The 22,993-nt window shown below is 40.2% G+C and overlaps 1 protein-coding gene across 4 annotated transcripts in view; it reads right to left on the bottom strand.

Annotated features, from left to right (window-relative positions):
• The window catches only part of Csgalnact1 (chondroitin sulfate N-acetylgalactosaminyltransferase 1), a 309,579-nt gene that overhangs the window by 212,551 nt on the left and 74,035 nt on the right, over positions 1 to 22,993 (bottom strand). Inside the window, exon 2 of one of the 4 annotated variants that reach the window (XM_047550840.1) lies at positions 20,402 to 20,451. The exons of 2 other annotated variants lie outside the window; for them this stretch is intronic. The gene's annotated coding sequence lies outside the window, so the exon portion shown is untranslated. Of the gene's footprint in view, positions 1 to 3,000; positions 3,067 to 20,401; positions 20,452 to 22,993 lie in introns of all 4 variants that reach the window. One more of the 4 variants, XM_047550841.1, reaches the window with a different exon arrangement.

Here is a 22,993-nt window from a genome sequence, read left to right as displayed (position 1 = left end):
ACTGGCCCTGCAGCATGTGACAGGTCATCAGCAAAGCGAGATGTTCATAGGAGTGGACATGAGCCTTCAAAAAGATGTACATTTTTCATGTAGAACACATACTTGAGGCTAGTTTTTTAAAAAAATACGCAAATATATTTTGAAATATTAGAGAGAAAACAAATGTAGAAAGTAACAAAACCTGCAGGCATTACATCCTCACATAAGATTACCTTAAATGCATTCTAAACAAACAAACAAATGCTTCTGTGCAGAAAGTGATGTTTCATAATTAACCTGTGACCTGCAAAGGCCCTCTGCACCTGTGCCAGGAGGGCTTTGGGGCACAGTGCCCTCACAAACCTTTTCTGAAAAGGGCCAGAGGATTAAATATGTTAGGCATTGTGGGCTGCACAAGGTTTCCATCGCATATTTTTTTATCCATTTAGTTTACAATCCTTTAAAAATGTAAAAACCATTCTTAGCTTGAAGGACATTGATGGTGACCTCAGTCCTGCAGGTTGTAATCTGCACAGCTCTGAGACATTAGCACATCCTGCTGCCCCAAAAGCAATGTCTGCCTGTCATCCAATCAAATAAAAACTATTAGAATACAGACAACCAAAAAGCTTCTGCCCAAAAGGAAAGTGCTTTGAAATTCAGGCGCTAAAATCAAGTTCAGTTCTGCCTAAATCACTTTATTGGTTTTACAGAATTCCAGTAGAAATCCCAATGAAGGACGTCAGGGGAGATAGGAGATAAAGAATTGGGCAAAATGATTCTGATTCATATAAAGAAAATTAGAAAGATTAAAATAACTACATTCCAGGAAATAATTGCCAAAGGAGTAACATAACCTTACCTATAAACAAAAGATATGATAAAGCTATAATAATTAAGAGTGTCATTCTCAGGTAAATGGAAAAACTGATCAATAAAACAAAATAGCATTGAATCAGACCCTTGGATCCGTAAGACGTGAATACATGATGAACTTTTGACAGTAAGTCAATGGGGACACAGGGCTAGTTCTATAAGACAGCTGGTTCAATAGATTATCTAAGAAGGAGAACCAAGTTAGGGTTTTTTCATCACAAAATATATTCCAAATTAAAGTCTAAGTAAATCATAAAGTTTTAAAATTCCATTAGAGGAACTAGAAGAAAATATGACCAAATATTTTATCTTCTTCCCATATGAGGAAAGCCTTTTCTAAACTATGGCAGGAATCAAGGCACAGAGTCTCAAGACATAATTGACTTCTCAAAAATAAAAATGAATAAGTTAATTTTTATATTGTAAACATACCATATGGAATGTAGTAAACATACATGTAATATATTATAAACTATAAATTGTACAGTATATTAAATATTTAAATAAAAATTAGTCAATAACCCATCAAAAATAATCTTTAAAAAAGCCAAGAACAAAAAATTGAAAAATATTTTCAACAAATGTAAGATACAAAGTGCCAATATCCTTAATATATTAAGATCCCTTAGAAGCTATAAGAATGATACATAGCTTCAACGGTCTTTTAAAGAAGCAAAAAAGTTAATATATAGATTAAAAGTATTTAACTTCACTGGTAATATTGCAAATTGGAGCAACATCATTTAGATTTTGCTGGTCAAATGATCCATGCTAACATGCAAAACCTGTTTGGGGTATTAAATCCTGGTTCCAAACCACTGCTGGCTGAAATGGAGATTGGCTCAGTCACTCTAGTACATAATTTGGCAAGTGTCACACACATCAAGTACCTTTCAAGTGGTCTTACTTTTTGGTCTAGTAATTTTACTTCAAGGAATCAATCTAAATGAAACTAACATTAATGTAGACAAAGACATACACACTAAGATGTGCATGGGATTACCATCCATAAAGCTAAAAACCACTTAAATGCCTAACACTGAGAAATGATTAATAAGTTATGGCATATACATTTTATGAAATGCTACAAAACCATTAAGATTATGCTTATGAAGAATTTTTAATAATGAAGAATTTATTATAATCCATATTAAATGTGTTGGGATTTTAGGGCTATAAAAACTCATTCACACACACACACACACACACACACACACACATACACACACACTCACTCACACACAAAGATTTAAAGAAATATGCTAAAATAGCTAATAGTGGATATCACTATAATTCCAGAAGGTCACTATTATTTTATTCCTTATATAGTTCTATATTTTCTACATGTTCCATAATTAATAATAATTGCTTTCCTAATGAGAAAAAAAATAAACCTGAAAGAAAGCCCTCAACTCCTCAAAAACAGTAGGAAAAGAAATGTTGATATTCACCAAGTCAAAACTCGTTCTAAACCAGAATTACAGAACGGAAAAGGACTCTGACATCTAATCTAAAATGTTGTGTTGCAGTTGAAAAATCTGTATCAGTACCTTATGAAATTAAGGCATATCCAAATGGATCAATGTCTTTTCCCAACATGGTCAGCTGGGGAATAACACGCCAGCATAAGCAGCAGCACAATGTCTTGTGTAGGCAAGACACACGAGTTTAAGGGTAAAAAATCTGGTTTTGATACAATGAAAAGAGTTGGATCCATGTAAAAGTTCTGTAAAGCAGCAAAGTTTGATTCATTAAAAGAAAAATAATACATAACCTTGATTCCGATATTATTAGATTGTCAAAGCCAAGCAGTGTAATTAATATAGCCTGTTTTTGCTGCCCCAGGAAGCTGGGGAACAGGATTCACCAGTTGCTTGATTCTAATACCATGAACAAAGGAAACAATGTACTGGGGTTGTTAATAAATCTAGTAGGAGAAACTGAATAACTCTAGGGAGCATGATGTAATAGTATTAAGGTACAGCAGTAGGGAATAACCAAGACACCTGCTAATGAGGACATGATGGAGATAGTTCTACTGAATAACCAAAGGTGTAAAAAATACTCAAGTATCCAATTCACCTGATAGAGAATAGGTTTTGGAGTCACTGAGACAAGGGGGGGAATCCCACCAACACTTACAACCTGTGCAAGATCCTTAACCTTGTAGAGCATCGTCTCCTCGGCTATCAGCATGGACGATACATTCACCTGGAAGAGTGAGTGTCAGGGTGAGATAGCAGACATCAGATGCCTGGTTCCCAGCCCAGCAGTGAATACTACAGGTTGCCAACTACCTGTAACTTCATGGTGAAAGACAGGGCCACAGAGGCCACTCATGGATCCCTGATGCTGTGGGCACTGTGTTCCCTTTCCAGGCTGCAGGCACAGGGAAATGCCTTGCTTGGTGCTGGCAGGAGTCTGGGGCAGGTGGAAAGAGAATGTGAGGGCAGTCGCCCGGTGATGGTGCTGATGTGCCTGTGGTATTCCCAGGGCTGGTTCAGGCCTGTGCTCTGTCCACACCCCAACCCCATACGTGAACAGCCTGGAAGAGATCTGGGGATGAAAGGCTGAGAAAAGAGCAGGAAGAATTTCACCCAAGACACACTATAATAGTGTGGGTAGAAGGCATATTGCAGAAAATGCAATAAGGCTTATAAGTAAAAGAAGAGTAACAAGAAATAAATTAAAAGTGAGAAATCAACAAATCTAGAATAAGCCTATTGAAGGATACTTTAAGAGAGATGTTGAACACAAAGGGGAAAATTGGCAGTGATGGGAAGAATTAATGAAGACAAAAATCAATATTACTCAGGAGAAAGGGAAAAACACTAGAAATACAAGATAAGTGTGTGTAAAATAGGAAGGCGGCATGTTGCGCACACCAGGATCCTAAGAGGATTAGACAGTGACCTTGCCGGGTGGGGAGCAACAGCCCCCACCCACGTCAGAAACTGACCAGAACCTGGGTGCTGTCGCTGATCTCTGAGAAGAGAAAGGGCAGTTCTGACACCTGTCAATAGGTAAGACTCAACTTTTGGAGAAGTAATAAAGATAATTTAAAGAGATACTGAAACATTAAAATTGACCCTAATTACATTAGGGGTAGTTGAACTAGGAGTGATAATGAGCCCAAAGAACAATAGTGTCTAGCAGATGTGGCAGCAGTTTATTCCCTTAGAGGCACTTTTATTCTCAGCTGGCAGACTAGCAGAGTAAGGAAGCACCCCCCTCGGAGTGAGAAAGGCCTGGGTGAGTCTCAGCTGTCCCCTTACTAGTCTGCACATGTCACTCAAACTCTCTAACACTACTCTTCATCAATAAAAGGGATATAGAAATAGGTCTTTTTTCAGATACAGATTCATTTAAGAAAGCAGATACACATTCAAGGGTATAGTAAGAGAGATGTCTTACTTGGGGTAAAGCAAGGAATATACATTCAGGGGAGAAGCCAGGCCACCTTCAGAGGAAGGAACAGCCTAAGTATCTGTCTCATTGATGTTTGCAACCATGAGCAATTAATGAACAAAAAGACCTGGCGCACAGTTAAGAGCTATGTGTAACTATTGTGATGCTTAACACAATCTACTGTGTCCAGTGGGTTCTAAAAAGAGGGGAATGCAGGCACTTTCTCATCGTTTTCGGAAATCCTAAAACACAGTCAGTGCTGTATGGCTGAGTGATTCAGCTCGCCCCAAGCACCTGGATCCCTGATGATTGGTTCTCTGAATAACACTACCTGGGCCAAATGCAAACCCATAGAGGCCCACAACCACAAAGCATAGCATCACAGGCTACCCTGAAGGTGGTTCCTGGGATCCTGAAGCAGTGGGACATTTGTGCAGGTCAGAAGAGCACAGCCAACAGTCCACTGCCGTTCAACACCCCTGATATCCAACGAGTATTTCCTGACTTTAAATAGCCATGCGTTTATCTGCCTCTAGGAATACTACCTTTTGTTTCGCCTCTTTCAACCCCTCAGCTCATCTGCATATTCAAAACCAGCCTAGGGATCATCTGCCAAATGGATTAAAAGCACGTATCTCGGTTTGAATCCTAATTCTGGCCGAGGACTGGAGTTACATTTCGGGACAGCAGTGTGCATTCTGAGCCCTGTTGAATGCAATGGCTGAATCAGCTTCCAAATGTAATACCCGTAAGAAGGGGATTGGAAATATTTTTGATTGCCCCCAAATCACTCCTACGGTACAGAATGCTAAGTGCTGACACAAGCGTTAGGTCTTATTTACTTCAGGAATTATATTAATATTTGAAAGTATTTCGAGAAACCATTTCGCCTACAGCCTAAACAAAAGCTGTATGGTCAGCTCGGGTGGCAGCAAGAATTTGTACAATGAAACGTTTGAGGGGAAGAAAGAGGCTCTCTGTGTTGTGCCCATCTGAGAAACTGGACGCAGGAACAGCCCTGCTAACAGGGCAAGTCAAGGAGCATTTGGGAGGCCAAGCCCTCGTGCAAACTAAAATGAAAGGCACCGTTGTTCCATTTTTTAATTTTTTTTCCCCAAAATTCTTAGTTTTGTTTTTGTATCTCAAAAGTACTTTGGGAGTTAGTGAATATAATAAAAATGTGTATTACTCAGTTCCACTAAAAACACCTCTGCCTTGTCACGTGTTGCTCTGGTAATACCTCCCATTGCTCCTTCCAACACTTCAGGGTAAATAAGTGTCATCTTTCCACTCTGCCACTAACCTCTTCCAAACATTCCTAATCAAATTTCTAAACAAATTTTTTTTATTATTTCTAAACAAAGCTGCATTTAAAAAAAATTAAAATTATAATATGGCTATCAAAAAATAGGCACTTTCACACTTTGCTGGTGAAGTCTAACATTCTGTGGGAAGCAATGCATCAATATCTATCAAAACTAAAATCCACATTGTGACCATTACCAGATTTCCATTTCTAGAAATTTAACCAACAAACACTTTACAATATGGGCACATGCCACAAGGCTTTTTATGATATCCTAAGAATGGAAACACCGAAATATCCATTAATTGAGGGCTAGATAAATAAGCCCAATCCTGTGGAGTTCCCCCTAAATAAAGCACATTATTAATACATAATAAAATGAACCAATCTCTATATCATAAAGTGAAAAATCTCAAATTGTTAGGTTTAAAAGGGCAAGATACTTAAATATACACAGCACGATACTAATTATGTATAGAAAAGATAATGACATAAGCAACTGCTACATAAACTATTAGTAGCTAATATTTGTTGATTGTATTGTGCATGACAAAAATTGTTTATGACTGTACATGAATGATCTCATTTGTTTTTCTTTGCAACACTAACATTCCTATTTTATAAACTGAGGCAAGGAAGTTTAGTAACCTGCCCAAGGTCACAAAGTCATTGGTCAGGGTTCAAACTCTGTCTGGCCTAAGTCCACCTTCTCAGTCATGACCACACACAAATTCATAGCATATATACTGTCTCTGAAAATGCCCACAATAAGCTGGTAAGAATAGTCCCTGCAGGAGGAGACTGTGGGGCTAGAAGGTGTGTGAGAAGGAGATTTACTTTTCCCTGAATCTTTAGAGCTCTGTACATGAGCATGACCTGTCCAAAATCAATAAATCCAGTAAGTTTTACTATGCTTGCTTGAACTGATTGTCAAGGACAATATAAAGAGTGCTCTGTATAAATTATGGATTTTAAAGGAAAGCAATCTTATTCCTATATTTGCTTGTATAATTAATCCCCCAGTTTTTTCAAGTACTTAGAAAAATTGAGAAATAAAACTTCATCCCATACAGAATCCATAGTTATGAGGATAGCAATTTCCAAAGTAATCAAAGAGATATGATAAAATATGCACAGACGGAAAAAAACAGCACTAAGCTTATTGTTATGAGCAAGGATTGACGTTGTCCACCTACCACCAATTTTATAAGACTCTTGTCAGAAACAGTAGAAGCCTAGGACTTTATTTCTACAAAAAGTAAGAAATTAAATGCATTCCAAGTAGCAAAAATAATAAAATCATTCTCTGTTCATTAATTGTAATCCATCTCCAACAATAACAGAGAAAAGCAGCAAAATGTTCCTGATTGGGAAAATATTCATCATAAAACAAAATATAAAACTGTATCACCATAATATATAAAATATACAAACATAGCATAATACGTAAAATCATCATAATACATAAAATATATAGAATAAGCAAAAATATTTCCTGAAACTCAAGATCAGTAGCTCAGAATGATGCTTCCCAAACTTTAATGTGTATTTGCATCCTGGGGACCCCGTTCAAAAGCAGATTCTGAAAAGCACAGTGGATCTGTGTGAATCAAGACCCAGCATTTCTAACAGGCTCCCAGCTGATGCCAATAGCAATGGTGAACTGGCTGCACTTTGAGCAGCAAGGAGCTAGACAACGCATCTAACTAAATACAACTCCAATTTGAGAAATCAAGTTGTACAACTAAATTGCAGCTATTAAAAGCCCTGGTCCTTTCAGAAGCATTTGAAAACCAGGCAAAGAAATAGATTTGTATTCTCTTAAAAACAGTGAACAGTATGAAATTAAAAAAAAAAAAAAATGGTTCCCAGAAGCTCTTTGCTTTCGAATTTGGTCAATAATTCAAAGTCAATTTCAAAAGATTCAGGAGAGGATCTGCTTTCAAGAATGGTTGAGAAGGGCTAGGAATTAGCACCTTGTTTTATGCATAAGGGAGCAATTGTGAAGCTCTTAACATATTTTCACCTTAAAATCCATCTGGTGAGCTGGAGAATAGGAGATGGTGATGAAGGTATAGGTAGTTCTTGTCCCCCCAGGGGGGCCTTGGGTGAGACCTGTCACGGGGCACTGTCCCAGGATTCAGACTACATTGGAAAGTGCATGTGTAGGATTGGAGACAATGTAGGGAACTGCTGAGGGAATTTGCAGTAAAGAAACAAAACCAGGGGGATACAGAGCAAGGATTACGTGGGGGCTTTGGTGATGCTTTCAGAAAGGAAGTGAGTCCTCACCTCTTAAGAAAGGCTTGCAAGTCAGGCAACCAACCTCAACTTGCACTTCCTGGGTCATGGAAAGAGAAGGACCTGGCGGTATCATATCACATCCCTGTCCTCAGCTTCTGTCTCTCTGGTGAGTACCAAGACACAGTTGTGCATCTATGTTGAGGCCAGGACAGGTGTGCACTCCATTGAGTGTACGACTGTAACTATTAAAAGCTCTTGAGAAAGAAGGTGCCAGATAACACCCAGAGATTTCACAGCATCAGAAGAATGCCAAGAAAAAATGGAGAAGTGGTCTCAGAGCTGCACAGGGGTGCAGACGGGGTGCTCTGAGGTCAACATCCCCTGTGGGCCTTGGTTTTATCAGCTGCACAGAAGTCAAAATGTGTCAGCAAAGGATCAGAAATGGTGAATGGTTTAGGTTTGCTGGTAGAGTACAAAAGCAGCCATAGAGTAGTTTCAAAGAAAGCTTTATTTAAAACTTCTAGATTTTGCCCAGGCCCCTGAAATATAAAATGAGAAAAATAATGATTTCCACAATGCTACATATTTGGGGGTTGAGATCAAGGAGGGGAGTTGATAAAACTTTCATGTGACACTGTGTACCAATTAAAATATTCCCCATGACTGTCCATATACATTTAGAAACATGTGCATCTCTCTTGTTCTTAATCCATTGCTAGTAATTCACTTGATGAAACGTCTCTCAGCTCAATCATCACCCCCTACTCCCTTTGGGACCTTGCTCCTTCAATTCTCTTCTCTCCAGTATCTTCAACCTCCCTCTCTCCATTGCTTCTTTCACTAACCTGCAAAACAATGACCACCATTTCTTAACCATAAGTTTCTGTATCTACCACTCCTTTATTGAGTCAGCTTCAGAATAGCATCTGTACCTGTTTCTACACTTCCCTGCTCAAAGGCTTAAAATCCCTGTGTTAACTGAATTTTGGCACCCTGACTCTTCTGTAAGAGCCTTAGCCAAAATCATTAGACACTTGTCAGTCATTAGCTAAGGTGACCCCTCTTCTCTAGCAATGGAAAGTGCTGACACTCCTCAGGCTCACTCCCACCTGGCTTTCCATAAGAAGCCAGCATCTACTGTCCATTGTAGCCTTCCAGCCATTTCACACGCCAATGTCCTCCACCCTCAAGTGTTTCCACTGATCATGTCTCTGCCCCGAACCTTCTATTTATGTAATAATTTATGTAACAGAGGTCTGAGTTCACAAGCTTACCATTGTAATTGAGCCACAGAAATGAATTATGGACTGATGAAAACTGAACTCATTCTATCTTCTAACCTGCTCCGCCCTCCCAGATTCACTGACCCTCTTGATGGAACCAAGCATCCACCTGTCTACCCAAACCAGAATACTTGTGTATACTCTAGTTTTCCTCTCTTTCAACCCTCATTTCCACTTGGGGGTCATCTCCTGTCAGCTGTAGCTTTCTCATATCTTACAAGTGAAAGCAGTGAATAGGTTTTGATTTCCCTAGGGCTCGCCATCTCAGGAGAGTGACATCATTGAGTGCTCCCTCAGACGGCAGCCCTCCCTTCCCTGAATTTTAGTGGTGCCATCTCTCCTCCACAAGCTCCATGTTTATGACCTGTTGTGTGTCTCCAGGTCCTGCTTCATCCAGCCACATGGCTTTTAAGTCCCATTTAGATGTTTTAAGAACCAAATGAGAATCTTCAGTCATACCTTCCTCCGGAGCATCTGACCCCTCTATCCAAATACCCACTGGTGTCTCCATGAGGTCATCATGAAGCACAGCGTAACAGTGGCAGTTTTTGATTGCCTGACACACCTCCACTGCTTCTCCTTCCTCTGAAACGAGGCTCCCCTTCCTTATGAGGAAGCCAGTCTAGATGATTCAGGAGGCAAACCCCAGCCTCCACCACAGGGACACAGGGCAAAGGCTGGCCAATCACAATCTTGCAACTCCTGGGGTGTGCCCCTCCCAGGAAAAGCTGCCTTGTTCAACAATCCCCCTAAACACACTCACTGATGACTTTGAGAGTGCTCGAGGACCCCCACGCTATGACATAAACCTGAGTCATTAAGTAGTAGTCATTCAATATAATGTTTTCCAGCTGTTTCTCCAAATACAAAGTAAACAAGGGAAACTGGAAGGGCTCAATCACTTCCCTAGAAGGTCAAGTCCTGTGACCATAATAATGAGCTCTGAATTTCAAGCAGAGGGGAAAGGTTTAAGCATATTTAAAGTTTAATATTTAAAATCTGACCAACCCTATAGTAAATTTAATCTGTAAATGTGTGGTCCACCAGAAAGAGCAAACCTTTCCAGTCAGATGGACCCAAGTTCAAATCACAAGGGTCCCAATCCTCAATGGTTAAGTGACTAGGATGGTTATTTTACCTCAGTTTCCCCATCTTTAAAATGAACATGTTGAGGGATCTTTAGAGATGTAAGTCAGGTAACTTATAAAAAGTGCCCAGTACAAAGTCAATCAAATTTTCCATGAATACAGAGTAAAGCAAAATGGTAGCAAACTGGAGAGTTGAAAGAAAGCATTTTTCCAGTTATGTTGAAAAAAATTCTAAAACCACCTGAAGGTGGAAAAGAATGAGAAAGGAAGAGAAGTGATGACATGAACTCATTCATTTGACCAATTGAGTAAAATAACTGAGTAAGAATCAAACAAATTTTAGGGCAATAATTTTTGTAGAACAGTATGACCTAATCTCTCTGAAAAAACAATGATGATAGAAATCAATTTCCTGGAATGGTACAAAGAGGTTCCTCTGTTGCACATATCTCTGACTCTAAGAAGACAGAAGTTTTGCCAAACCACTCTCTGCTTGAAGCATGACACAAGGAAAGACCCAAGCCCTCGGTGACACTGTGCACCAGCACCTGAGAAGACTTCGGCCAACTCCAACAGCACTTCTGAGTCACACCATGAGACTTAACCTTTATGCACCATCCCAGTTGCTAATCTTAATGCTTTACTTGGTGGTTCACGTGCCCTTACTCAATTAAATTCTTCCATCTTATTATTGAACAAAAATATTCCAACTATCCCTTTAAGGCTATGGAATATAGAAAACAATGAATAAAACATGCAATCCTGAGTCTGGTAATGGAGAGCAAATAAAGAGAATAACTAACAAAAAGTAGTATATTCATGATAAATGCACCACTGCTACCATGAGAATTCAGAAGAGGGGAAGAGGAGCCACTTGGCATTAGACTGGAGGAGCCAGGGGCATCTTCTCAGAGGATACAGAATTTGAGTTAGACTCCGAAGACTGGGCAGGATTTGATAGGTTGGTGACATTTCAATCATCAGAGGACAACCTGTGCTTCTCACAATTCACTTCAGTCATCTCAGGTTTTAAGGTTATGATGAAACTTTTCTGACCAATGGCAATTAAGTGTCTCAAGATGGGAGCGCCTTTTTTCTAACTTGTACAATGTCATCATATCATCTGCCTGTAAGGTTGTCCCTCTCCCAGAAACTGAAGAAAATTTGACGACCTTAAACCTTATGAATAAGTGGGGTGGGGCTCTTCTCATCCTCATAACAGAACCTCCACATAATTCTCAGTACCTGAATACTCTGACAACCTCAAGACAAAAATTTGTTTAAAGGTGGCCCCTCATTGCTAGTACCCCTGAAGAACCTCACAGTAGCAAACATTTATTATCCGTGGAGGAATCGACTTCTACCTAGACCAGGGGAAGCCCCACAGATAAATATGCTAGTAACTGAATTCACACAAAGACACAAAGCACACAAACCCAAGAACTAGCAGAAACCACTGAAAAGAAACAAGCAAATCAGCAAAGACCACTGACACTAGAATTATCAAACACAAAATATAAAATATTTTTAAAGAAATAATATTAGCAATTTATAAGTTAGTATGGAATAAGAAACTATTAAAAATAAGCATATATGTTAAATAACTAAATAGAACATTTGTAAACAAAAGCATGTAAAATAATTGAAATTTAAAACACACAATGGATATGTTTATTGATAGACTAGACACAGCTGAAGAGATAATTTGTGAATTTGAATACAGAATGTAGAAATTATCTAGAATAAAGAAGAGACATATATGGGAAACTAAATGAGAGAGGTTAAAATACAGGACGATGTTGAAAATGTCTGATAGATTCAGTTGGGTTTCAATCAGAAAAGAAAAAGAATGGATTAGAGGCACATATGAAGAAATAACAGCTGGTTGCTTTCTAGAACTAAAGGAGACCAATATAAAGGTACAGAAGATCTATTAAATTCAAAACTGAAACATTAAAAGACCTCCACACCTAATGTATCATAGAGATTCTACAGAACACCAAAGTCAAAGAAATCTTCAAAGTAACCAGAATGAAAAGACAGATCACCCTTAAAGGAACAACAACCAGTTGGATTCTCAAGAGCTATAACAGAACTCAAAATCCAAAGGAAAATACCTTCGATGTGATGAGAGAAAATAAATATCAATTTACCATCAGTACTACCTGAGAAATCATCTTAAAAATAAGGGAGAAATAAATGTATCTGAGAAAGAAATGTTCTAGACACTGGGCAGAGTAAAGAGGAGTGCAAGGAGATGAGGACAGAGAGATAGCTGGGAAGTAACTTACGCTCGCCCTGGTATCCAGGGGTTCCACTAACAGTGAACTGAAAAAAATTTTTTTTAAATTATGTCTGTAGTGAACATTTACTGACTTGCAACTATTTACATGGCATTTGTATTGTAGTAGGTATTGGAAGTAACCTAGAGAAGGTGTAAAGTACACAGGAAGATGTGTGCAGGTTACATACACTGCTGTATACATAAGGGTCTTGAGCATATCCACAGATTCGGGTACCCATGGGGGGTCTGGAACCAATCCCTCACAGACACCAAGGATGACTGCATACGGGTCTTTAGAGGCAGATTCAAGGACCTCAGCTCTTCCACTGGCAAAGCTCAACACAGCAGCTGGATCCCCGTGTTGCTGCAGGTGTCCAGGCCCTGACAGCTTCACAGTCTAACTTGCTGCTAAGACGCCATTCGACCTTGGTGTCCATATTCAGGCAGAATGGTGATAGAAAAATTATTATTCTGGACTGAATACTTGTGCCCCCCACAACAAAAAGTTCATATATCAAAGCCTAAACCCCAATTTGACAGTGTCTGTAGACAGAGCTTGGGGAGAAAATTAGGGTTAGATGAGGGTCTATTAGAACCCTTACAAGAAGAGTTACCAGAATGAGAGAGAGAGAAAGAGAGAGAGAGAGAGAGAGAGAGAGAGAGAGAGAGAGAGAGAGAGAGAGACTCTCTCTCTCATGCACGTGCACCAAGGAAACTCATGTGAACACAGCCAGAAGGTAGCCATCTACAAGCCCTCGCTAGGACCCAGAGACCAGTCATGATCTTATACTTCCCAGCCTCCAAAGTGTGAGAAAATTATTTTCTTTTGTTTAAACCCCTCTATGGGATTTTATTATGCGGTCTGAACTGACTAATACAATTGTTAATCTACCAACTGTGCTTTAATAAGGTATGTTTCAAGATTATAATTGCCAAGGGAATTCCGGGAGAAGCAGCCCCCAAACCAAGCAGCACCGTGCTTCACCAGGCCTTCAGCAGCTGTGGGTTCAGCAAACTTTAACTCCTTTAAAGGAATTTTGAGGCTAGAAAGTAAAGCATGCTGTTCACCTTTAAATATATGTCTGTAAAAGTTCAAGTTGAATGGATTTTTGGAATGTGATATTCAAAACGCAGGGTCCGATGGTTACTTATACTAGATGGAATTGTGAATAACTAGCTTCTTAAATGTTTTTCCATGAATCTAAGCCATGGAAACTCTTGTTCAATTCTCAAGGAAAAAGCAAAATTTTTGCTATGTACATTTTCGGCAGGACAGCTTAGTTATTTAAAAATGTTAGGTGTGCTGTTAGAGAGATTTATGTATTTGCAGTAAATTTATCTCCTAATTGGTGCACAATGGAATATGGCTGCTAGTCATGCTAGAGCCACACTTTACAGTGGACTTCGTAACCCATCCCACTTTGCTTGTATCTCCCATTGCTTCCCAAATGTAACCCTGGACTCCAAGCAGTTCTTTCTTTGCCCCAAGGATAGCAAACTCTTAACTGGGGCTCTTGTCCTGGGCACTGTCATGCTATGACTCTCACTGATCCAAGGCTTTGAGTCTCACTGCCAACTTAGATTCTTCTATCAAGTCTTCCACAATAAGTTGTGTATGCTTCCAACAAAACTGAATGTTCCCCAGAAGTAGATGATTGGTCCTATGAATCCCCCAGGACTTGTATCTCTGTATTGGTAGTGACTCTAGAAATATTTGAATTGAATCTGTCTAGATCTTATAAATGACCAGAAAAGTATTAGCAAAACCGGATATGAGCTTAAAAGATCATTTTCTCTTTTGCATACTAAGTGTATGAAATGCACATCCTGTTCATTTCTGCCTGGGTTGTGGACTGAAGGCTGGCAGGTCAGCCAACTTTTCCTGTTATGGGTAGCTTAAGGGCACCTGCATAATAGGTTGCTTGGAGAACTGTCTGCATGCCCTGGCGGGGTGCCTATCAAAGCACAAAACCCTTCAGCAGTGCATCTCCAAGGGGACAGAGCTGTGCTTCCTTCAACCACAAAGTACCCACTTATTCTCTTGCCTGAAGAGATGGCAGCAAATTATGGCAAAATGAATAATGGCTCACATTCACTCAATGCTTATCATATGTTTGACTCTGTTCTAACTGCTTTCTATGCAGTAGTTCATTTAACAACTCCAAGGTAGGTAGTATCATTGTCCCAATCCTATGGATGGGGAAACTGTCGCAGCAGCATTAAGTAATCTTGTTCAGACACATAACTGGGATGTGGCCAGCTCATGACTTAGGCCTGGCCAATCTCTTGAGCCCTGGAGTTCACATTCTTATGCACAATTCCATACACGCATCTCTAAAGGACATACTGTGTTATCTACATGTCCCACCAAGAGATCTGAGAGAGTAAAAAATGTGCCCCTTGCAAAAAAGAGATGAGAGGGTACAGCAGATGTGAGGGCAGTCTGGGCACCAAACAGGTTGAGTTACAGACCTGGATCTTAACTGTGCAACCTCAGGCAAATTGCTTAATCTCCCTAAGCCTCAATTTCTTCATCTGTAAATTGGGCATAATTATAAGTTTCCATTACTGCTGATGAGCGGTAGAAGTAAAACTCAACCCCATAATCTTTCTGCAACACTGTGGTGCCACATCCTCCACAAGATTACAATCCTTTACAATTGTGGGGGAACACCAATTCTTGGCTGATGCCAGTGGCCTGGGGGCAACTGTACCCTAAACCAGAATCTCCTGGTCTTGCCACACCTAAAAAGTCTGTTCTGAGTTAATCTTGATGTCATCAAACTGGACATACTAGATAGCAAAAAAAGGACCCTCCTCTTGCTAGTGAGCAGCTCAGTAAGCTAAAGGCAAGTCCTCAGAGTCTTCCGCCAAGTGGGTAAGGGTGATTGGAGATGAGAATTAGCAGCTCCAGATGTCAAGGTGTCCTTCGTCCAGAACAACACACTACTTCCACACAGGGAAGCACAAGAGTCTTGCCTGGGTGTCCCTCTCTCAAACCTCCTGGAGTACAGTTCTACAGAGACAGCACAGTTTGCTTCTACCACCCAGGAGACGCAGATCGCTGAGAGCCTCATTCCAGAGGCCCCGCGAGGGCCTGGAAACCGGACAAAGACTCTGCTCAGAGCATGTGAAGATGAGTCACCCGGTGGGAAGTACCTCCCGCTAGCACCCTGCCCAATTCCTCCATGGAATGCTGCAAAACACTTCTAACTACTCACGATGCAGCACTGAGGAAAGCTGTTTATGAAATGAAGCTTAATCAAAATGAAAAACTGCTTAGAATCTAAGGAATGCCACCATCTGACCGTGTCTGTGTGAGGCCTGGAATCATGGCTCTTCTCCTGTCAGGACTTTTCAGATGTCCTATCATTTAGCTTGAGGACTGCTAGGTAAAGTTTTACAGCTTGGACTGTAAGAGACAGAAGGATCTTCATCCCTGGTCTATTTCCATCATCGTCTATGTCGTGCTCCCTATAAAAATATGGGCTATCTTTATACATTCCATTACTTTTATATTTATCCCAGATGGAATATTCTGTTAGCATAGGAGGATATGGTCATCCCTTTCTGTGAAACTCTAAAAGTCAGGCATCTCTCCACTTCCACTGGAAGATGAGTCTCTGCCACTCACGCATAAAGTCATGGGTATGTCTCGCCTTCAAAGCTCTTCAATCCTAAGGTTCTTCAGTATTTGGACCTGTGTGGACAGGGTCTCTTCCTAAGTAACTTAAACTTATTTTGACCCCAAACTGCCCTTTGTTCTAATATTTCAAGATCTGGTGAACATGCTCATGTTCCCGATCACTCATTCCTCTTCCAAATTTTCACTATTCTGGAATTAGAGGTTAGGTACTTTTAAATCTCCCCCACAACAGCAACTCCTTTTCCACGATTACTTAACATTGTCCTTTGTGTTTCCCCAACTCCAGATCTTCCCTGTGAGTCAGTGACCAAAACAATGACAGCATAGTCTTACGTTCTTCTCAGGATGCCTACTGATTTAAAAATCAAAGTTCAAGTGTTAGAGTGATGTTCAGGCTCAAAAGCTTTGTGTCACACAATAACAGATGTCACTTAGTTAACAACTACAATCGTGGAAGTCATTCCCCCATCACGGGGAAGTCTCCGGTTCTATTATTTCTTCCTTGCTGGGAGGAAACTTACAGTCCTGAAGTGAAACAGCTGTGTCTGCTAAGTGGCCACTGAGGTATGTATTTGAAAGAGCTATCTGTCCACTTTCTGTCCTCTGGGAACAGTAGCCAACAGTGGTGATTCTCTCATTTGGTTCCCTAGCCATCCACTCTGAGCAAAGCAGAGAGGGTGAGGCCATCTGCATGGGTTAGCAGAGCTGCTGTTATGATGTGGATATGAGGTGGCCCCCCCAATCTCCTGCAATGATGAAGGAATATTCAGAGGTGAAATGATTGGATTACCAGAGCTGGGACCTAATCAGTCCCTCCTAGTTTGAATGGACTGACTGGGTGGTAACAGAAGGAAGGTAAGGTGTGGCTAAGAAGGTGGGTCCCTGGAGGGCACGCTTGGAAGGATTCATCTTCCCCGCAGCCCTTCCCCCACTCTTTTTTCTCTGCTGCCATGACTTGAGTAGCTTTTCTCCACCACATCCTTCCGCCATGATGTTCCATCTCACCTCAGGCTCAGAGCCACGGAGTCAACCAACCATAGACTGAACCTCTGGAACTGTTAACCCAAAATAAACTGTCCCTCCTCTCAGTTGTCCTTGTCAGGTATTTTGGCACAGTCATGAAAACCTAAGACAGCTGCCATGGGCTCCACCCACTCAGAAGGGCGTACCCCACAGTCGGCTACTCAACCACTCCCTGGAGAGATATCAGCTGCCCCAGAGGCAGAAACCCAGGACTCTGCCTTCAGTGTTGGGCACATCTGTAATGACAAAAGGAAAAGAAAAAGAACAAAAAATTCCTGCTCTACAAACGCCTGGAAGGGGATACAAAGACTGAAGTAGGATGTTCTGTATGGATGTATTATTTCTCATTAATCAGGACCACGCTGCCTCTATGATGCCAACAAATCCCTCCAAACAGTTGGGAAAACATTTCTATGAAACTAGATCAACATATTAAAAGACAACTACTATCCTGAAAATAGATTTTTCCATCTTTCATGTCTCAGACTCAGGCTTGCTCTTATTGTATCTCAAGTTTACCTGCTGCTATCATTTGAGGGTGAAATACTATGAAAACTCTCTTTCCTTTGGGTGATTATATTTTCCTTGAACCCCCCGAAATCTAAATTCAAAACTTACTGAAAATCTCTCACAACAAGCTAAAATATCCAGAGAAAATCTTAAAGAGCAATTGACTCAACAACCCACTTTCCACCATCTCCTTTCAATGAGGGGTTCCTAAAGTGGGCTCCCTTCCAAATTCCATGACCAGACTGCTTTCACGGGCTGAAGAGACAATCCTGGAGGTTGCAAAGGCCTTATTGACATGCCAGGCATGCATGGCAAGGGATGCTGGCATTTCTTTGAGATTTTACAGCTCCAATCTTGGACCAAGGTGTAAAAAAATGGCTACCAATTGGTCACGGGGGAAGAGACTAGGGAAAACTGTGTATTACCTGAAACAACTTGGGGAAATTTCTGTTTTACAAAAAGTTTCAATTCATCATGAAGGAATCTGGTATGAGAACTGATAAGAACCAAGCCAATTAATTCAGCCTCCCTCCTTCTCTTCCTCCTCCTCCGGCTCCTCCTTCTCTTCTAGACCACAATTCTCTCCTCTTAATGTTCAATGTGGTCCTGAAAGAGCCTTCAGATCTGGGTTTGAGCAGACACTGGTGGTTTTAAAGCAAGAATCAAATATCACATTTTATACAAGACTAGAAATGACACACTCCTCATAGAAAGACTTTTCCAGTTACCAGTACCAGAGCCAAATCCCAGCTGGCCAGGGCACCTCCACAGCTAGGACACCCTCTGCCCCCTGCCTGGCACTTGACCAATCACCCAGACTAGGTCCTTAGAAATGGAGCTATTTTGTTCCCATTACCTCTTAATATTGACATACTTTGTCCAAACATTCCTCAGACTCACATTTATATTGAAAACTTTTTTTAAAAGCTGTAAATCAAAGACTAGAATGAAGACATTACTGGTTTAATGGATAAAGAAATGGAATTTTTACCCAGCTTCAAACCACCTGAATGGATCTACTTGGGAATTAATAGAAATAAAAGACAATTTTGTCTGCAAAAATATTTGTTACTGAATGGGCTGAAGAAACCCACAGTTCTTTCATCCTTTTAATATGGTATTTTAAATAGTAACAAAATGCCTATATATAGACAGTTTGCCTCCCAAGATAACATAAAGGAGCCAAAATTGAGAAGTAAGGAACAAGAGAAGGCCACTGCCTCAGAGGTGCTCAGACTATGAGTGGACATTTGATGGAATGAATGTCCTTTATTCATGGCCTGTGTTGACATCTCCCGGCCTGAGAATGACTCACCAAACCTCTTCCCGACATCAAGCCATGGGAAGACCATTCATCACTGACTCGCAACCCTGGGGCAAAACCACAGTCCACCCGGCACAGAATTTGGTTCCACCATCAGCACTAAAGATGAACTGGCCAGTCAAGAGGATAGGGTCCCCTCCCCTGTTAACCCCATGAAGGACATGATTTTCTCCAGTACTCCATCTTAATACATTATGTGGAGGTGTGGGCTCCTCCATTTGGAATAATGACTATGTTCTAGATGGAAAGAGCACATCTTCCACCCATTAAAGACCCGAGACTTCAATTTCCCCACGTCTCACCTCCCAGGACAAGGTCAGTGGGCCCACACTCTCCTAACCACATTCTTGATAATATTCTAGAGTTCTTATTTCTCCATCTTTCATCTTTCTAGTTGAGGTTTCCTTGTCTTAGATTTTCTTCTTGACAGCTCTCACATGACAGTCTAGACTTAGGTTATTTTAATTCCTTTTGGAGTTGTTTCAAATTGTTTGTTTAGTTTAACTCTGGGCAGCCTTCAAGATCCCTTGTGTTGAAATGGGCAGCACAAGGAGGTGCCTGCTGTCCTCCCAAGTTCATGGACAAGGTCTCCATGCTGCAGGAGGAGGGACGAGTACTCCACCAAGGTTCCCCACAGTTAAAGCCCAAGTCAGGACGTCAGTAGGCACCCCATAAAACATCAATGCTACAGGAGCATTCAAAGGTATCCAGCCATTGTTCTCACCTAACAACTAAGAGAATGGAACCCCAAAGAAGTTAAATAACACTTTTACTACTTCCTGTTCTGGTTACTTCACCCAAGTTATCTATTAACATTTTCTCCTCAATACACAGTTTCTAGTCCAGCTAAGTGCAGTAGGTGCTAAACGATTTAACTGTTAATTCTCACAAGGAGAACAGAAATGGATGGCAATGAGAGAGTCCTACTGTGACATCACCTTTGAACTATCTGATTGATGGATGTATCCAGAGGGCAAGGCCCTTAATGCGACATGACCACAGAGTGACAGTAAGGAAAAGTTCTCTGAAGCTCAAAGCCTAATGTCTCTGCCTCAAATGAGGAGCGCTTTCGAAAAGCTGAAAAGATCATTTGCTGCTTCATCAGACAGAATGTGAAAATCATAGGCCATAAATCACTATAACTTACAGCATAGAGAACGGAATGTAAGATTATACCATCCATATATTTTCATTATAAGAGTATTAGACATTGGTGAGAATTCAAAAATTGGATAGAGCATGTGAAAAAAGTATTAAACCCTATGAATGATCATGGAATCCCCTTCAACTAAATATTTTAAAAAGGAAATATAATTAAAACACAGATCACGACTCCTCTGAAAATGAGGATAGTAAAGTTGAACTGAAGAAGTTAAAAATTCAAATATTAGAAGAAGGTGAAAAAGCATTAAGAAAGTTAAAAATCTCACCAGGATATATGCGTCTTCTAACTTTTCCAGAGGGAGAGGGAAAAAACTCGCTGCAAAACATAAAACATGATAATCTATGTAATAAAAAATAGTTTTATCAACAGTTTTTCTGTTTTTTACTCAAAACTGCAAAAAAAGGAAGGGGTAAAACTATTCTAATCTCATCACTTCTTTATAAAGGAGGTGAGGTGAGAAATGACACCCCTTCCTCTATTCCTTCAATCCCACCTCTTCTCTGGAGTCACCTCAGAGATGCGGTTTGGGGGCAGACACTCCTCAGCTTATTTCTGTACTCACACAGTGCCATCTCAGACACACACACACACAACACACACACACACTCACAAAGTCACACACAACTTTACAAAAAGAGGCAAACATTTGATGGAAGAAGTTCTTGATTCATTTTTTCCTCAATATATTTTAGAATTAAAAAACTAAAAAGGAAGTTGTAAGTTGAATCTTTTAAGTAATCTTAATTAATTACTTCATAAGTAAACTCAAACCCACAGTCTTAACTGCATAATTCTAAACTGCCAATCTATATTAAGTGAGAAAATGACATAAATCATGTAGAGTAGGAATACCTTCTTGAAATACTATGAAATCTCTTAAAATGATACAAAAATAATTTAGGAATGACCAGTGATCCTGGTTAGACTTCTCTCCAAAATGTTTGCTGAAGAAATTATACAGGATTATTTATTGACTAATGCAACAAATTCTGCACAAAGCAACAGACTGAAATTGCATAAAATCAGAACACTAAGTTCACATACATGACGTTGATCTTATTGATAATATTTGGAAAATCTTTACAAGGTCTCAACTTAGAAGGCTTCTTAGAGATCAGATGCATGGATTCTATTTACCACAGATCTTTGAGCAAATAATTTAACCATTTATATTTATCTCTCTTTCCCTAATAGTAGTTTGTATAAATCTGTAAATGCAATCCAGGGGATCTGCACAGGAGGGAAAGAAGAAAACACCTCTATTTTCAGAAGGAAGCAACTTACTTGATTTTACGTACCCTTCCTTCTGAGGTGACAGGCACCGTCACAGATACCACAAACATGGGAAGCATATGGGCACTCTTTATTTGTCAAGCCAAATGAAAACTGTAAACCTTTTCTTTCAAAACTCAATTCTAATGTTGTATACCATCCAAAGGTCCCTTGGGAAGCTGAAAACAGAGCTTCTCGCTGTAGCTTGAAGGTCAAGTCCTCCATATGTTACCCAAACCTACCTTTTAGCTTCCTCTCCCACCTCTCTCACCTGCGTGTTCCTGCAGTCCTGCCCACAAACAGGACACTGTCCCTCGCCTTTTGATTGTGTTGCCCCTCCACACTTGGAATCTTTTCCTCCCATATCTACCATCTCCCATCTACCAACATTTTCATATTTCTGTGCTCATCACTGTGTCTCCTACTCCAAGGATGTTCACCTGCCCCTGGGGTCACAAATGATCACTTCCTCTTTTAAATACTCAAAATGTACCTTTCCTGCTCATCCTGGGCAGTGCTTCTGTGCCTATGTTCTTACTTTGGAGACCTCAGACCCTTGTATCTGACCTCTACAGCTCCCTTCAGTGCCTACGAAGTACCTTATAGACAGTGGAATCTCAAATGCATTTACTGAATTGAATAATCTGTTATGTAATATCCTGTTTCTGAAAAATCAATCTGTATCTCTGAATAAAAACAGTTCAATTTCAATAGCAGAAGGTTATTGCAGCCAAGTTATATATCCTGAACATTTTGCTTTAGTTTATTAGTGTTTAAAATATTAATAAGAAAATGTCATTAAATATATATGTGCATACATATATAATGCCTTCTAAGCCACTCGAATCACTGCCTGCCCTATATTATTCTTTTGCCACCTCCAAACCATCAGAAACAGCATTTATTTTATATATGGAAAATCAAGGATCAATTAACTAATAAGCATGTGATATCAATGTTAAGACCAGAACTGCTTATGCCCTATTGAAGATAAGGGAAGTAGAAAATAGAAACGTTTTTCTCTAACAGCTTGTCATTTACTTGCAGAAAAAAGATAACACATGAGGCAAGGAGAGCATATGTGCTTAAAGTATTTCTATGGTTTCTGTCTTAAAATAGATTGCACCAGATTCTGCTTGGCTCCCAGCAGTACAGCTCTTGGCCTCTTTGGCTAAGGTCCGTGGCAAACATGGCTGCCCAGAAGTCCAGCTGTGGCAGATGAACTTGCCAGTGAGGCAAGCCCAGAATCCAGACGGAGTCCGCAGGTCCCAAGACCTCTGTGGTCCATGTCCTCTGCCAACACCCAGAGGCTTGACTCCTCCCTCTTCAGTTGTACTTGCAGTCATTTCCACAAAGTACCTCATTAGATCAGTCTGAAGAATTCATATGCAACATCTCTTTAAAGGCTTTTCCCTCTTTGATTGCAGAGTGAATCCATGTTTATCATAGAAAATATGGAAAATTAAGAAAAGTAGAAAAATAATATAACGGTCATCCATTTAATCACCTAACCATATTTCCTTCATTCCTTTATTTGGCAAGTAACCTTTTAGGTCCTGCTACAGACCCAGAAGTTGTTAGAGGC

This window comes from Sciurus carolinensis, chromosome 4 (genome assembly GCF_902686445.1).
Source record: "Sciurus carolinensis chromosome 4, mSciCar1.2, whole genome shotgun sequence".
NCBI classification, from domain to species: domain Eukaryota; kingdom Metazoa; phylum Chordata; class Mammalia; order Rodentia; family Sciuridae; genus Sciurus; species Sciurus carolinensis.
The sequence above is the reverse complement of the archived record's forward strand: the minus strand, read 5'-3'. Positions and strand labels throughout refer to the sequence as shown.